This window comes from Panthera tigris, chromosome B4 (assembly GCF_018350195.1).
Source record: "Panthera tigris isolate Pti1 chromosome B4, P.tigris_Pti1_mat1.1, whole genome shotgun sequence".
In the NCBI taxonomy this organism is placed as follows: Eukaryota; Metazoa; Chordata; class Mammalia; order Carnivora; family Felidae; genus Panthera; species Panthera tigris.
This window is the reverse complement of record NC_056666.1, coordinates 138,178,082-138,196,005: the sequence shown is the minus strand read 5'-3', so window position 1 is coordinate 138,196,005 and position 17,924 is coordinate 138,178,082.

The following is a 17,924-nucleotide window of genomic DNA, read 5'->3' as shown; positions in this document are numbered from 1 at the left end:
CCAAGAAGCGGGAGCCGGGGTGCGCTCGGCACGACCCACAACGAGCACAAGCCCCTCAGGACGCCCGCAAGCCGGTGTTTGGAGGGAACCTGCCGGAGCAGGATTGTGGGGGTGGCCCGGCCGCCCCTGGACCAAAGCAGGGGGAGGGTACGGCTGCACCAGGACTCAAGACTCGGGCCTCCACAGCTCAGAGCCACGCAAGCTAGCGCAGCCAAAGCAGAGGACTGTCCTTGCGTGGGGGGACGGTGACGGCCACAGGGTCCTCTCCCAGCCCCGCGGGCAGCAGCACCGCTGGCCTCATGGAGGGTCTGAGCTCCTGGCGGGGCGTGTTGGGGGGAGGTTCGTGTTCCTGGTAACTGCTGATGCGGCCCCAGGCCCGGCTCCCTGCAGGTCAAACGTTCCGGTCACGGCGTAAATAAGAAGCCCGAGCCAGTGGAAGTTCAGGCCCACATCTGATCACAAATCCACCCCTTCCCTGTTCAGACAGGGTCCTGGGGCCCCGGCCTTCCACCCTTTGCTCAGCCCGTCTCAGAAAGGGCAGGTGGAGGAAAGCAGAAAGCATGCCAGGGAGAAGAGAAAATGTGGCAGGCACCGAAGCGAAGGGAAGAGCTGGGGGGGGGGGGGGGGCAGATTTGTGGGACCCGCCACTGGGAGGCCTGGAGGGCTTCCTGGAAGAGAGGATCTTCTCCCTTTTTCTTTGTTTCAACGCCTCAGCACTCTGCTGCCCACAGTGAGAGTGCACTGCAGAGGGGAGGGCGGACGGGCACCAGTGAGGGTCCCGGCCGCCGGGCTCTGAGATGCAGAGATAGAACGCGGGGGGGGGGGTTCCCAGAGATGGGTCCGGGCGGGCGGGGGTCTCCCTGTGCCCCTGCCCCTCCGGTGCAGGTTGGGGCACCCTCGAGAGGAGGGGTGGCTCACCTCCCCCCACAGGCCGTCATCTCCTCCCGCAGAAGCAGCGGAGGCTTCTCGCCGTGGATTTAGAAGCAAGATGACAAGAAGGGGAGACGCCTGAAACCCATCTGCATAGTAATTGAATTTTTTCAACTTTTATTTAGACTTGTCGGGTTCCGATTCCAGGCAGGAAAAAGGAAAGGCTGATTCTCATTTCCCTTTGCTCTTCCCTAATTGTACCACTGGGTGTTTTAATTCACAAGTCAAAGTTAATACATTGTGCGTGTGCTCGATGACTCCCCGGTCCTCGTGATGCCTTCCCAGCCTGCAGGACGGCGGGCCGGCCGTGTCCCCGGGGCAGGCGCTCAGCGGGTTCTGGAAACACAGCCTCCCCATCTCTCAAGGCGCCGCCCTGGGGGCGCCTGGAGGGGAGACCTGACCAGTGGCCACTACCTGGATCCTCGAAGGCTGGGTTCAGTAAAATAAATAAATAAATAAATAAATAAATAGATTTAAGAATGACAAAAAAGGGGTGCCTGGTGGCTCAGTTGGTTGAGCATCTGACTTTGGATCAGGTCATGATCTCGTAGTTCATGGGTTGGAGACCTGTAGTTCTCTGAGCTGTTAGCACAGGGCCTGGAGCCTGTTTCAGATTCTGTGTCTCCCTCTCTCTCTGCCCCTCCCCTGCTCATGCTCTGTCTCTCTCTGTCTCAAAAAAAAAAAAAAAAAAATTAAAGAAAAATTAAAAAAAAAAAGAATGAGAAAAAGAGAAACCTGGTTCAAAATGTATCAATAATAATAATAACCCTCAGACTCAGCCGGTGGCATTCATGTGCTTCATAGCTTTTAAAACAACCCCATAGAAGAGAAGGTCTCTTAGCCCCTCCCCCTGCCGACAGGGGGTGATGTCACCGCTCTCGGCCAGAGAGCCCCAAGGCGTCCAGTTGAGATGGAGCCTGTACCCGCCCAGAGCCAGCTTTGCCCTCAGAGCCGAGGACCACTTGCCCGAAAGCCTCCACTATTGATGTCCGGGGGGTGCCTGAGTCAGAGCTGGCCCAGAAAGCTCTAGAGACATCTGGAAACCATCCATCTTCTCCTCTTGAACTCCATCCATAAGTTACTCCCTTTGTTTCCATGCTGGCTGTTGGGGGAATGTGCAACTTCTGAAAAGAGAATCTGCATTTTCAAAGACATTGAATAAGAATAATCCAAGAAAATCAGGGGTGCCTGGGTGGCTCAGTCGGTTAAGCGGCCGACTTCGGCTCAGGTCACGATCTCACAGCTCGTGGGTTCGAGCCCCGCATCGGGCTCTGGGCTGACAGCTCAGAGCCTGGAGTCTGATTCAGATTCTGTGTCTCCCTCTCTCTCTGCCCCTACCCTGCTCACACTCTCTTTCTCTCAAAAATAAAATAAACATTAAAAAAATCTTTTTAAAGAATAATCTAAGGAAATTAATATCTGCACATGGAAGGTGAGGCATGAATGGCCTGAAAATATGAAAACTCTGCCCAGCCTGACGAATCCCCAGGACACACCCCATGCCCTCGCCCGCAACCTTTGCCGTGTGTCATGTCCCCAGCAGGGATGCCCTGCCCTTCCCTCCCCTGACTGTCGTGACTCAGGTCAAAGTGTCACCTCCTCCAGGAGGTCTTCCTGAGCGCACCTCCTTCCCATCCTGTAGTTCACCCATTCTCTCCTCTGTCATAGCACTTACCACATGGGGTTGTAATTCCCCGTCTGTGTGCCCCTTGTCCGTAACAGTGGGAACTACTCTACAGGGGCTAAGGCTTGCTCTGGCTCCCATGGGAACAAGAAGACCAATTCCTGGGAAGAAGAAAAGAAAACCCCCTTCTTCCCAAATGCTGCACAAACCATTCTGTGACACAGCCCGACTGATGCAAAGGGCAGAGGAGTGGGGTCACAACAGACAGAAGCCACTGGCCACCCTCTGCTGGTCCCCCTCTACCCCCTTCTTTTAAATTCTCACTTATTCAATGTATTGATAACAGTCTACTGAACACCTCCATGTCCCAGGCACTGTCCTAGGCACCAAGGATGACAGTCAGCCAGATGTGAATGGCCCCAGCCCTCAGGGGTTTGAGCCCCAGGGAGTAGGTGAACAAGTAGGTAAGCAGAAAGGGCTGACCCACGCAGCGTCCCAGCTCCTCCCCCACAAAATGAGCTTCTAATTTTGTTTTACAAACATAGTCAAGACTGAAAGCAAAGGACCCAGTGCCTGAAGTAGAGTGAGATTCAAAGCCGGTACATAGCAGGTCAGTGAAAACCTGACCAGATGTAAGCCCCAGCAGCTAGGGGCCAGGGTGTTCACACCCATCTGGAGCAAAGGACATGGCCTTGAACTGAAGCAGGACACAGAACCTGAGACCCCTGCGTAGGGTGGGGCCCCAGATGGGCCCATCCACCCTGAAAAGTGGACAGAAGCTGCCCACAAGATGGAGGTGACAAGGGACGCCATGTCTGCGTCCGACTCCAGTTGGAAACAGAGATCTTATGAAGATTAAACATGGAAGCCTTGGCCATATATAGGAGTGAGGTCTGAATTTACAGGGTCAATATGGAATAAAAGTTCTCAGAAAACAAACACGGACCCAGACCAATGAAAACCTGGGGCCCCTGGGCAGAAACAAGGAAAACAAGAAAACATGTTCAGTAGGGACACACCTACCACCCAGCGTCCTTGGGACTCCCACAGTTACAAACAAGAACAACTCACAATGAAGATAAGTTCACAATAAAAAATTACACACCACATGAGTAATTGCTTCACCGTAAGTGAGCGTGAGCAGACGCCACAAAGGTAAAGTTAGTGCCTGTTGTAGTCAGCTTATGCTAGGTTATGCTGTGTAAGAAACAGCCCCAAAGTCCCATGACCTAGAGGAATAACTCGCCTCTCACATTACTTCTCAGGTGCAGCAGCTGTGGGTTGGCTTTGGCTCTTTTCCATACGTCACCTCCTCCACTCTAAACTCTACTCAGAATGAATAGCCCCTATTTAATAGGGACATGTTCTCCTGGAAGAGAGGAAACTATGAAATGGTCAAACTTTGCAGTGGTTTCTAAGCTTACCGCTAAAATGTGGCACTGTTGCTCACATCCATTTGGCCAAAGTGATCCCTGAGCTGATGTCAGTAGGGTGGGAAGTAGCTCTTCTCGCAGGGGAGCAGTGCACATCACATGACTGCAGCAGGGATGTATAACCCTCTCACGAAACCCAGAGAATAATTCGGAACAACATCCCAAGGGCCTAAAAAAAAGCTGGGATCCTGTGAAACCATGGAATTATTATGCTTAAAGCAATCAAGGAGATGACATAGGACCAGGAATCACATGGAAAGAATGAAATTCTAAAAAGAACAAACAGGTTTGAAAGCTTCAGCTGCAGAGGAGTTCTCAGAAGGGAAAATATGATCATTTGAAGTGAAAAGTCCATTAATCACTCAAATGATAGATCGAAGCAGCTGAAAAGAGAATTTGCAAACTGGAAGATAGAAATGAGGAAATCACCTAGAATGAGTACGGAGAGGCAAAAGGTGTAAAAATATGACTGAGGGGCCACAGGAAACTGGGGATACGCTAATGTGATCCTGATGTGATACAGATCTAGCAAAAATCCAGATGGCAGGCCTAAAGAGAAGGAGCCAGAGGATAACGGCTATGTGAGTTCTGGAATTGAAAATGCCCGTTGACTCATAAACAGGAGAATTAAAAATAAACATACATCTGGACCCAACATCAGGCAATGTGGAAAAAAAAGGCAAACAAAGCATTGTTAAAGCAACCGAAGAGATTACCAATGGGGATTACCAGTGGGGAAAGGAGGAGGAGGGAAAGGAGAAGAGGAGGGGGAGGAGAAGGAGGACTGATAATTTCTCCTCCACAACGTCTTTGGCTGGAAGACAGCGTGTAGCATCTTCAAAAGCCCTGAAGGACCTTTGAGTCTAGCATTCTACGCCAAACGAAACCCATAAAGGCTCTAAACTGGTGCCCAGTGTTCTGAGACAACAGGGAGCACACGTTATCCCTAGATGGCTCTGCCGAATAACGTGTAGGCTGCCTCCCAGAGCAGCTTTGACTCAAGCACTGTAGCAGAAGACAGAAGAGCTCCCTGCACGCTGACTGTCACTGTCCCCACCAAAGACAAATGCCGCACAAAAGTCCACTGAATCTACAAGTGTGTCATAGCCCGAAGGCTACATTAACCAGGGTAGAGACCTACGGTGAGGGAGGGGACAGTCCTGATGGAGCAGAATTTCCATCAGCTGGGTCTTCAGATTGGAACGTCCATATAATCGGAAATAAACCTCCGGACTGAGTAAGGATTGAATTGCTTAGTGTCTATTTACAACAGTCCGTCCCTTGAATCTCAAAACGTTTAATGCAAATCTCCACGCCACACGTCCCAGTTCACAGACCTAAAGACAGGAAGCCTTCTGTTTGTGCAGAAACCGGGTGTCGGGCAGAGGTGGTGGATGGTGTGTCTCAGTCCTCACCTCTGGGGCCAACAGCCCGGTTACTCACGATTTGGCAAGCCCTCCTCCTCCTGCTCCTTCCCGGGTTCAGGGTCATTTTCTAAAAAGCTCAAGTAGTCGGATCTGAAAACATACAGAAAGCCTATTTACAGCGCATGTGAAAAAGCCTGTGTCAGGAGATGCTGGCTTATAAGGAAATTAAATGAGATTATTATGGTGAAATTTATCGTTCCTTCCGTGAACACTGCTCAGCCTTCGAAAGGTTAGACTTTGGAGTAATAAATGCTAGTAACAACTGCACAGAGCAACATAACATGGCCGTAAAGAAAGAGGGGACAGAACGGGAGAGAAATATTGCCCCTTCTGAGCCACCATCACTCACAGCTCGTGGCCCCTCAGTGGGCAGGAGTGTGGCTGTGTCTCAGGGTACTAATTAATAAGACCAGAACTCCCCCCCTAATGCAGGCGTCCAGGGGAACATAGGCCTGGATGTAGACACCGCTTCCCCGGCGGCTTGCTATGCGGCCACGGTCAATGAGTAACCCGCCATCTCTGCTCTCGGGGAACTTACAATCTAGTGGAGACACGAAGCACATATGTGGGTTTACGTCAGATGCTCATTTAACTGAATCACCGGAGAAGGCGCCCAGGGAGAGAGGGCGTAGGCCTCAGCCGCTGAGGTGCTCAGCGAGTGTAGGCCACGGAATGTGTAGGCCACGGACCACGGCCCAGACAAGCCTGGGCTGGCCAAACCCTGCCAGCGAGCCCTCTGGACAGACTGCAGGATCCCACACTTTCCACAATCGTTGACGGGGACAGACAAACACTCCCGTTTGGGGGGCCGGTAAAGACTCCCTCAAACAAACAAGTCCTCAAGGATCGTAGCAAAGCACTGACCAGCCTGTGGGCACTGACACAGAACCGTGGGCACTGCTCTTTATGGGCAATTGAAGGGAATTTTAAAAGTAATGTTGATGACAAGCAATTTTCACCTCCCAGGTGACCGGAGAACCAAACTCGATACAAGACACGACTCCGCGGTAAACAGGTGATTATGTGCAAAGTGATGCGTGTGGTGGCCACAGGGCGTCGGAGGCACGGGAGGAAATAGAAAGCGGGCTGATTATCTCTGTTTGGGGTTTTCAAAAGAGACTTCGACCGAGGGCTAGGGCTAATAGGGTCTGCAAACCGAAAAGGAAGCTCTTTGGGTCCTGACATGGGGGCAGAAAGCGTTCCAGGCCGAGGGCAGTGTTCCCAGAACACAGGCTGGAAGCGGCCCAGGGAGGGGGCCGGGGGCTCCAGGTGGCCTGGGGTGTGTGGGATGCAGAATGCAACCAGGGTGGCAAGGAGGACAGACAGCACCCTTTTAAGGCCTACGCCCCGGAGCTGCGACTGCTTCTGGCAGGCACACAGAGAAATGAGTGTTTCTGGCCGAGCAAGGGCACGATCGGACCTGCATTTTCCAAGCCCCCCTTGTGGCTTCCTGGTAAAGACAAGCACGGAAAGGGTAACTCTGCTTCGGTCAAAACCATGGCCACAGCAACGGGGACGGTTGGAGGAGGGGCGGTAACAGGCCAGCCAAGTGGGAGAGTGATGACGGGGCAGGGAGAGGAGAAAGGACCCAGTGCCTAGCTTGCCTGTCCAGTGCTCACGGGACACCAGGGACGGCGAGTGCCCTCACTTCCTCAGCCGACACAACAGTCATTGATGACAGAGATGTTCCTTATTAGTTGTTTAAATGGCTCTTCCCCGGCTCCACCAGGGCTAGGACCACACCTGTGACATCCCCTGTCTTTTTTAAAATCTTTTAAATGTTTATTTATTTTTGAGAGAGAGAGAGAGTGAGCAGGGAAGGGGCAGAGAGAGAGGGAGACACAGACTATGAAGCAGGCTCCAGGCTCCAAGCTGTCAGCACAGAGCCCGATGCAGGGCTCAAACCCACAAACCATGAGATCATGACCTGAGCCAAAGTCGGGTGCTTAACGGACTGAGCGGCCCAGGCGCCCTGTGACATCCCCTCTCTATGCTTAGCAGCCAGAAGTGGGGCCCGTGATGTGTTGCAGGCACCCACACGTACCCGTCAAATGAATACATGAGATGCACATCCCATAAGGACACTGAGGGGGCTTGGGTTTGCTGGGTTCAAGTGTATGGTCAGCCAACTGAGGGAACACGCACGTCTGGCCTGCCGACGGCCCTGCACAGAAGAAAACACGGGCATTACCAGCCCACTCGGCGAGCATCGCGGGCAGTGGAGAGAGGGGATCCCCAGTGGAGTTGACTGGGTGTCCAGGGACCCCAAGGAACAAGAGGGAAGGTTGGAAACAGAGCGTTCAGGGGGAAGGATGCAGCTAGAACTCCCCTTGGTTCCCAAAGGGCGTGGTCTGCAGGGGTGAAACTGTCTCGTTCCCCAACCACCCCTGTGCGTCCTCAGTGGGCTTGTGGACACAGGGATGCTGGGGGCAAGGACGACACTGCTGAGCTGACTCTGTGGGAGCCCCAGGTACCATCAGCACTGGCCAACTCTACACCCTGACCCGGTTGCAAACACAAGCAACTGGCAACCGGTGGATTATATCGCACCTGCCAACGTGGAGGGCGCAGAAGCGTAGACACTTAGTTCACACAAGCATTTGCCTCGTCTGCCCACCTCTCTTTCCCCACAGCTTGGGGGGGGGGCTCCCCAATACTCTGTCCCTGTGAAAGAATCAGCCTCAACTTTGCTTCTGTCAAGGAGCTGTTTTGGGCAGAAGGGGACAAAAGAGACAAAACAAGAAGCTGATTCTCATGACACTTGCTGGTCAGACACCATCAGGTGAAAGCACGTTGGGTCACAGGAGTGTGAAACGGCCTGCTAGGGACTTGCCCGGGACTCTACCCAGAGGCCCACATGCTTCTCTGCCCTGAGCCACGGGCTGAAATACGGTGCTGCGGTAGGCAGCATCCGGAGGCGGCCCTGGGTTTCCAGTGCCTGGTGTAGAGACGGCCTGCATCCTCCCCTCCTGTTGAGTGTGGGCAGCACTTAGCTGTATGACAGGATAGCGGTTCTGTGCATACGTTAACGGATACGGTGGAAAAGACTCGAAGATGTGACTAGAGCCCTCTGATCAGTTGACTTTGAGTTGAACAAAAGGAAGATTATCCTGGGTGGGCCTGACTCAATCAGGGAAGTCCTCAAAAAGCACCGGGTCCTTCCTGAAGGACATGGTGTGACAGGGCCTGGGAGGGTCACAGAGCAAGGAACGGACAAGGCTAAGAGTTGAGAGCAGCCAGCAAAAAAAAAAAAAAAAAAAAAAAAAAAAACCAGGGGCCTCAGTCCTGCCATCGCAAAACACTGGATTCTGCCAACAGCCCCATGAGTTTGATAGAGAACCCCAAGTTCTGAAGGAAGGCAGGCCGAGCAGCACCTCGATTTCAGCCCTGTGAGACCCTGAGCGAAGAGCCCAACTCAGCCAAGCTCAGCCTTCTGACCCGTGGACACGGTGCCGTCATGAACGGATGTTGTCAAGCCTCTAAGTTTGTGACGCAGCCTAGGGTCCCTTCTCCCAGCAGGTGCCAGCTCAGGACCCAAGGTGGGGAAGGGACGGTGACAGTTCTCACTCCGTCACTTACATGCGCACTTATGAACCCGTGTGTCTGGTCGGGGAAGCTCTGGGCTGTCCTGATTCTGGCATTTTGGTCCCCAAAGGAGCTCCAGTAACAGTCCCACTGACATAAAGGTTGGGGAGCCAACTGGCCAGGTTGGGCTCCTCATGTCCCTGGACAGGAGGAGGTAGGGACACCGTTGTGTCATCTGGAGAAATGTTTCCTGGCCATCCAGGGAGCACAACATGTCACTACACAGTGGTGATGGCAGAGAGTAGGTCAGCAACCACACACCCTCTGTGGCACTTCCTGGGACCGCCAGGGACAGGGACAGAAGCCAGAGGCTACAGCAGCCCCCAGGACCACCAAGGGCTTGGACAGCTCAGGACTGAAGTTCGGGGTCGCCCTACAAGAGGAGGAACCTATGTGACTGCGTGCTGGCTAAGGACAAATCCAGGATGGGTGATGGATGAAGGAATTTCCCATCAACCCTGGCCTTGCCCCAGGCAGGTGCTGTCCCCTAGTCACATCTCCTTTACCCCTCCTGCCTCACAGACGGCATGTAGGTGCCGGGCAGCTTTCTCACCTGGCTCACGGGCTGCGGATACCAAGGCAGACCGTGATAGGACACCGTCTCCAGGAAGTGGATGCCACCATGGGTGACAGCGTGTCCCTCCCTTTCACAGAGAGGGCGAGCATGTTAAACCATGGGCAGGAGTGCCAAGGTGGTGACCCCGCTGGCAGGCACAGGTCAGAGACCTGGGCCTCTGCTCGTCCCCCTGGCAGGGAGCTAGGGTTCTCCTGCCAGATGCAACCTCCACCCGGGGGCCACACCGGCCTGATTTGGGACCTAAACAGCATAGAGGGACAATGGCCAGTGGTGAAGGCCCAGGCTCAGCTGTGGCCTCTGGCCCTGCTTCACCGGTCAGTGCTCACTCAGTGATTGCCACATGGTGGCTATTGCCACCCCTGGAAATTTCCCTGACGCGGCTCTCGGGCTGGCTGGGGTCTTCTCCTCACTGCTTGGCTCCTGGGAGAATGACACCCAAACCTGATTCCCTGTCCTTCCAAGATGTCCCTTATTCTAAACACGCTCCAGTTAAGGCGGCCCGAGCAGATTCTTGGCAGCCTGCGGCTAAGATCCCTGGATAACATAGGGGCTCGTCGGACACCCATTGGGGGATATCGCTCCTGAACAGTCAAGGTGAGGAGGGGAGCAAGCCGGGGTTCTAGAAGCCATGGGAGCAGCTGAATCTTTCAGGAGGGGCCAGGCTGCCAGCCAGGAGAAGGTCAGGGATGGACTGTGTCTCCCGGGTGAACCCAAGAATCCCACCAACACACACTAGTGGGAGGCGCGGCAGAAGATTAGGAACTCCTCCCTCCGCAGAGAAGTTTCCTATCTGCTCCTTGCCAACCTCCCAAGAGGGAGAAGAGAGTTGGAGCATTTGAATTTAAAAAATATATATCCTGGGGACAGCCTCGGTTAAGAGCAGGACCATTCTTCATGTGCTGGATCATTCAGATGGACGCACCAGGCGGCAGGTGGTGGCTGAGCCTTGCCGGGCAAGCCTCGTGCTTCCCAAGGACAAGAAAGACACAGCAGCACTTCCCTGCCCTTCAAGGGCTCGTGCCGGTTAAGAAGACAGACCCCAGCGGCGCCCCTGCCTCGGCTGGAAGCCCCCGGCATCTGTGGCTCCATCCTGCCCGGCCTCCCACACTCCCTGCAAGGCTGGACGGAACGAGGTCCCTGTCCCTGAGGAGCTGCAGCCTGTCGGTTTGGGAGCCGGCACGAATCCCCACGTTCTGGAACGATTTAGGGTGTTCTGGAGCCAGGGCACAGAGAAAGAGTGGGAGCAGCCAGGAGCGTTGACGGGCGGTGATTATAAGCACGCAGAACCTTCTAGAAGGAGGTGGGAGCTCGGCAAGTCCTCTGGAGATGGGTGGTAGGAACCGAAACGCGGGCAGGGGGCTCAGCTTACGCGGGTGTGGATCCACGACCTCTGGGAGTGGCCAACACTGCTGAGAGGCTGCTCGTGGTTAAACGGCAGGAGTGGGGCAGTGAGGGTGGGGCTTGAACCCAGGGCCGGAGAGCAGGTGGCTCAGAGTGTGCCTGCTCAGGGAAGGAAGCCAAAATGCACCTTTCATGGGATGGGAAGGCATCAGACGTGGTCAACTGGGGACTGGTGAAGCAGAAGCGGTCTCTTCCTCCGTGGCAGACCGCAACACCCCAGAGAGAAGCCAGGAAGGCGGGGACCACGTTACAGACAGTGGGGGAGGGGAGCAAGGCGCTCACCATTTACCACGCAGCCTGAACACTTTGCACCTGCGTCTGCCCCCCTGCCTAGGGAAGCGCCCCCTCCTTCCCCATCTCCCTAACACGCAGCACACTCCAGGAATGTGGTTCATGCGGCGATGACCATCCACAGGCATCTGACCATTTACTAGAACTTTTCAAAGGAAACTTTGGTTGAATCTACAAATAGGGTCCTTCAGCGTATGCATCATCTGTCCCCTTTTACAGGTGAGGAGGCTGAGATGGAAAGACACAGCGGCCGTGCGGCTTCCTCGGGGGCTCAGACCCGTGCCTCCTAATTCCAAACCACGGCCAGCTCCCAGTGCCCCGGGCACTGCAAGCATGGACGCCCACATGGGCACCAGGACGCGTTGGTCCTCGACGGATCAACATTCCTCCGCATCCCCCTCTTCCTCGGCTCTTGTCGTGGAGAAAAGGAAAGGGGGGTCAGCACCAACCTTTGCTACAAAGGGCATTTACTAGCACAGATCATCCACAGCACTTTCCCACTTAGAACCACAACCCCTTTTCGTGGCCCCGCGTGATAATCCATGCCCTTGCTGGGTAGCCAATCCAGGCAAGATGGGTTAACTGGTTAGTTGGTTGGTTGGCTGACTGGTTAGTTGGTTAGTTGGTTGATTAACTGGATGGTTGATTAGTTGGATGGTTAGTTGGTTGATTAGTTGGATGGTTGCAGGTGGATGGGTGGGCGGATGGGTTGATGAGCTGGTTTTCTACCTAAATGACAAAATTTTGGTCCTCGCACCCAATAGGAAACCTCCTCCCCACACCAATGAGTGGATCTGAATCTCAGTTCTCCATTTATAGTGAAGACATGCCATCGATGAATTCCATTCATATCCCTTCACCTGTACTTTCTTGGCATAAAAGAGAAAGGAGTGAAAGAACACAGACGCTGTGATTTATTTTCCTGCCTTTTCTGCTCAACGAGTGAGCAAGACACAGGAGATAAAAATCACCTTTTTTCCCACTCATGCACAGCCCTTACAATATGAGCAACTCATTAGCTATGTGTGCGTTTAGCACCTTAAGATACTGTCTTAATACAAAGCAGCCCCTAACGCAAGCCGATGACTTTGTCTGGGTCTCAAACAAAGAGACATCCACTGGTGAGAGGTCTGTGAGCTCCCTGAGCCATCACACTGCAGAGGTGGTTGTGGATGCTTTGAGGAATTATCAAAAGAAAACTGGCTGATTCAGGACTTCTGTCATCACAAAGAATTTAAATCCCACGTAAGGAGCTCCTTGACTGCATCACATGACTGATGTTCTTTCTGTGGGTATTTGGCGAGCGTGGGTGATGGTACGGGAAGTATGCTAATGCAATGATGGCATAGGTGTGCCCGGCCTGATCTTGCCCTCGAGGTCCTACTGGTTTTTCCAAAAAAATCTGTCCTCAAACCAGAGACCCAAATGATCTGGACGTGATTGCTCATTTTGTTCATCTGTCCTGCAAACACGTATCGAACACCGTGTACCCCCTTCTGTTCTAAGCCTTAAAGGGCAAAGGGATAAAGCGGGACTCGTGCTCACAGACGTAGACACCAGAATAGTCCAGATGGCTGCACACCCTGGGTGAGTCCGTGGCTGAAGCACGATTCTGCGTGTGGCTGTGTGACATCCATCTAGGTGGCTAGGTCCCGTGGGTCTGACAAACATCACCCCCGTGTCTTAGAAGCCACACATCGTATTTCCGGAGCAGTCTGGCTCTGAAGTGACGTTGGAACACGGGGCGAAGAGTGGCCGATGCCGTGCCGCGTCCTTGACGACAGGGACCACGGGGGAACTTGCCAAGCTTGTCCCCATGGACCCCGCGGCGGGATCCGGAGTGTTCCTCTCCCGGCACGGGCCAGTGGGCGAGAAGCAGCTTCCCACCCATGTTTATTCATGCTCTATACTCAATTAGCTCAGGAGCAGTTGGAAGCCCAAGTTCAGAAGTAAAACTCCACCCAGGAGTCTCTTAAAAAATCCCTCTCCCAGCGGGAGGCTTTCTGGGAACAAAAGCAAACCCATTTAACTTATTATTGAAATTGATTATCCTTTCTGCAAGACTCTCTGTTTGCCTGGGAAGAAGGCACACGACTGATGATGCCAAAGGGAAAATGGGCCAGAACCAGGCGGGGACCTTGCCTGCCGCAGGCCTCTCAAGGAGCGACTCACGACTACCCTTTCACCCCGGACCTCGGGCTGGGGGGCCGTCAGAGCAACCGCGAGGTGTGTGTGACTCAAAATAGCCCTCCCTGTTGGCACGGCCATGCCCCCGACGCCAGAGCCCCCCGACCAAGCTGGAATTAATGCCTCCGGGTTGGCAGAGGGAGGCCGGGTTGACCTCGCCACCCTTCACCCACGGATGGACTACGTGGGCTCCAGGCGTCACCATCAGTCAACGCAAGAAGCACGTCAGGCGAGTGTGCCTGACCAAGGGGACAGACTGCCTGCGCAGCACAGGAGGGGGGCGCGGGGGGGCGGGGAGGAAATCCTCACCGGCTCACACAGCGCAGGGGCTCCGGGGAAGAGGGGCCATCGCAGCCGGTTGCCGCTGGGGAACCCGGCACCCACGGGGCGCTGCTCAAAGGGGCTGATAGGGGAAAAGAGACGCCCTCTCTTGTACGCACCTCACAAAATGGTCTTTCTTTTGTAATATTCAGGCAAAACACTGGCTCTTGCCCCGTCCCCAGACCAACAGAGCACTGAACAGAGGTTTGCTCCGAAAATCCACTCAGCCCAGTGACAGAGCCCTGCCTTTGGGCTGATGTTTGGCCTGGAGACTGGAAGGAGGGGGAGGAGGGCTTAGCCACGCGCACACACACACACGCACACACACACACACACACACACGCACACACACAGGCTGGTGCACACACAGACATACTCACACACTCCACCACCAGCACCACCACCCGGCTGATAATCCATGAGGAATAAACTGTGATCAGGTCCACAAGCCATATCCTGGGCCAACCCAGAATAGGGGGAGATTAATTCCGACTTGGAAGCAGGCTTTAACTCCCCAGCTGTGTACCCCACTCTGTGGAACAGCCCCTGTTCTGCGCAGGCCCACAGCGGGGTCACGGCTGAGCACACACATGTGCACAGCAGCTCACGCATTAGAAGGCGCTGGTCCCTTTATGTCTGCAGCAGAGTGCGATTGTGGGGTCCCGGGGATTTGGGACCAACGTCTCCAATCCCAACAGAGCCACGAGCAATGGGGCACGTTGACCCTGGAGGACAGGATGGCCAAAGGAAGGTGACATTGGATCGGCCCAGGGCCGATCGGCTGAGGAGCTTCGGGGCCAGGGACCTTTGCCCACCCCCAGGCAGACCTCCGTCGTGGGCACAGGGGTCCCGGGAGGGGACTGACCCTGCGCGGGTCGTGTGGGCAGGAAAGGCTTTCTCCAGTGAGAGAGGCTTTGCTCTCACTGGAGGGCTCAGTGAGCAAAGTGGAAGAGTGATGATGTCCTTTTAGTAATTAAATACATCAAATTAATCATGATGCCACTTTGGAAAACTCAGGTTCCCAGCAGAAACCAGAATTCCACTCAGAGGTTGAACCGGGGAAATTAATGAGAGAGTTATTTATGGACACGAGCGGGACAAGGAGACACCCTGGGGACTGGAGCCCCGAGCCCCGCAGCAGCAGGAGCCACGGCCACATCCAGGTGGCGGGAAAGTGGGAGCAGGGCGGGGGGACTGCACCTCGTTCTGCTCCTGCCCCATCTCCTGCCAGGACCTCCAGGGCGCAGCGTCGGGCAGAGCCTGGATCTGGGGGTGCGGGGTGCAGACGGAGAGTAGCCAGGGCCCCTCCCACCTGGGGAAGCACCAGAACTGCCAGGGCTCAGGGGTGACCGCAGACTCCTGTGTGTCTCCTTCTGGCCCTTCCCGAGAGCCGGGGCAGGGCCCCCAGCGGGACCCCGGGCCCCACGCTGCAGGTGGGAGGCTCCGGGAGATGAGGGTCAGGTCGCAGGGTGGGGGCGCAAGTGCGAGGGGTGACACGTGGTGGGGGTCGTCTCGGGTAGGGGCTGGCCTGGGGCCGAAGCTGGCTGGGCTGGGCACAGTGGCCCCGGTGTGCCATCCCAGGTGCTGACTGCTGGGACACAGCCAAGGCGCAGGGAGGGACAGCCTGGGACTGGGGGACCGGGCCTCCGTTCCCAGTCTGAAGGCAGACTGAAGGCCCCATAAAGAACAGTTTCAAATGTCAAGAACTCGGCCAGCACGCTCCTGCTTGGAGCCGAGATGAGCACCCCGGGGCTTGCACAGTGCGCCGCACGTGGGTATGCATCTGTACATGGTCTCCCCATCGTTCCTCGGCAGCAGTGTTTTACTAAGAGTGTGACTCACCACGCCCTGATTACTTGTTTTCCTCTCTTCCCAAACATCTGCTTTCCCTTCTAGCTGCCTCCTTCTTCAGTTCCTTCCCTGCCTCCCTGGTTAGCGCATCACATCCACAGATTTCAGCAGGTGCACGTGGCTTCCGTGACAGTATGGAAACTGAGTCTGAGCGGAAGCAGGGGTGGGGGCAGGAGGCGGGACCACCCTCGGAACCACAGAGTCAGAAACACCGGTGTGCAGTCCCCTCCACGGAGCCCTCGGGTCAGCCGGGGACGGGAGGCCACCTGGGACCTGGGCAAGTGACACACTCCCTTCCTCCATCCTGCCTGATGGAAACGGGAAAACAATCTAGTAAAAACACTGCCGACACCCCCACCTGTGCGAGGATCAGGTGAGACCAGAAGGCAGGCCTCCACTGACACGTGCCTCCCCATGCCGGGGCCCCGCTGGCCTCGTGACCCTCCTCAAGGCAGCCATCTGGCCTCCCAGGTCCTGGGAACCTGGCAGGGGGGTGGGGGGGGGACGGGGGTCCCTCTGGGACGCCCGACCCAAGCCTGTTGTGGACTCAGGACCTCCAGGCCGCAGCTGGGAATTCATCTCCCCAAGTTTCCGACTGGTCTGTGAGTCGTCCGCCACATGTGCCCGGGGCCCTGGAGGGGCGGCAGGTCGGGGATCCCGGCCTCACTCCATCCTCAAGGCCAGAAGGCACATGTTCCCTCCGTCTGACCCTCTGCCTCCCTCTTACCGGGACCTGTGCTGGCCTGGGACCGCCCACAACGCAGGACAAGTCCCCATCTTGGATCCCTAACTCAGTCTCACCGGCAAGGTCCCTCTTGTCCTGGGATGTCACATAGTCACGGGCCCTGGGGACTGGGTGGACGTCTTTGGGGGCCCGGCCTTCGCCGTCCTGAGGGGAGGAGAGCGAGAACTTCCAGGCAGCTGAGCGGAAGAAAAGGAACCAAGGAGACCCAGGGACAGAAGTAAGTCCTGGGGGGTTTGGATCTCCCGGCCCCCAGGTGCCCCCCAACCTTCTGTGGTGTCTTCTCTCTCCCACCTGCTCCATTTTGCTTGTAATCCGCACAAGCCGCGCCCCTCCCCGTGGGCTGCAGGCGGGCATCCGCCCGCCCTCTCCCCCCACCCCTGCTGCCCACAGGCTGGAGGCGTCCTGAGATTATTAGCATTTTGCATGAAAAAAGAAGGCAGAGCGGCAACCCCCATCCATCCTTTCTCTGCCAAACAGCATAAAAACCTCACCAGGTGTTTTGTGAGGCCAATTCTTCATAAATTGAGCTCTGCCTCTGCCGGTCTGGGGAAAATATTTCTTTAATATGCGGAACGATAATGGAGAACGCCGTTAATTACAGCCCAAAGACATAAAAAACACCCGATTAAGACAGTGAATTTGGAGCTCCAGATAACAGAGCACAGCCGACATCGAAGATGGAAAATACCCAGAAGGTACTCGGGGCTCTGCTGCGGACACACGCGGCCATCGGCCAAATACGTTCACGCCCTCTGACCTTGATTTCCATGCATGTGTCCCGTTCACTGAGACACAGCCACCTCTTGGGGGACGGCCAGCTCGGCACAAGCCCGCCCAGGGCGGAGGGGCCGGACTCTGGCCAGCCTCTCACTGCTCTGTGGCCCCAACCCTTTTCCAAACCGGGCCCCTCGTCTCCCACCCATGGGCCTTTGCCTTCCTGATCCCTCTACCTGCCCCACACGCTGTCTCGAGGCGGCTTCCACGGTCCAGCTCCGCTGTCGTCTCCTCCAGGAAGGCCTCCAGATTTCTCCTCTTTCTGCCCAGCACCTGTTCTGTCCACAGCAAGATGGCAGTTTGCTTCGGCTGGTGATCTGCACACCCTCTGTACCCGCCTGGCTGCTTCGACCCAGAAGGCCGCACCAGATAGGCCACGAGCGTGCCCAGCCCCCAGCCCCCACCAGGCCAGGCACCAGATCTTTGAGGCTGTAAGTCAGATTTCCTGTAAAATACTCAGTCTCAGCGTGTGAGAGTTTCAGAGAGGCCAGCCCCTGGGCCGTGTGACACGCTGACTTCCTGGAGGCCAGCCCCGCCCCGCTCCCGCCCCCCCAGCCTCAAGTCCCCTATAGCCCCGGGCAGGCGCTCCCTTCCTGGGCCTCAGTCTCCCTATTTGGATGATGCTGTGCTACCATCCTGAGAGGGTGCTGCTGCCAGGGGTCCTGGGGGCTCCCGGGTCCCTGCACCGATGCCTCCCACATGCAGCCTGGGGCTGTGGTGCTGGGACCCTCCAGGCCTCCACCCACGCTGACCAGGCCCAGCTCCCTCACCCTCCGCT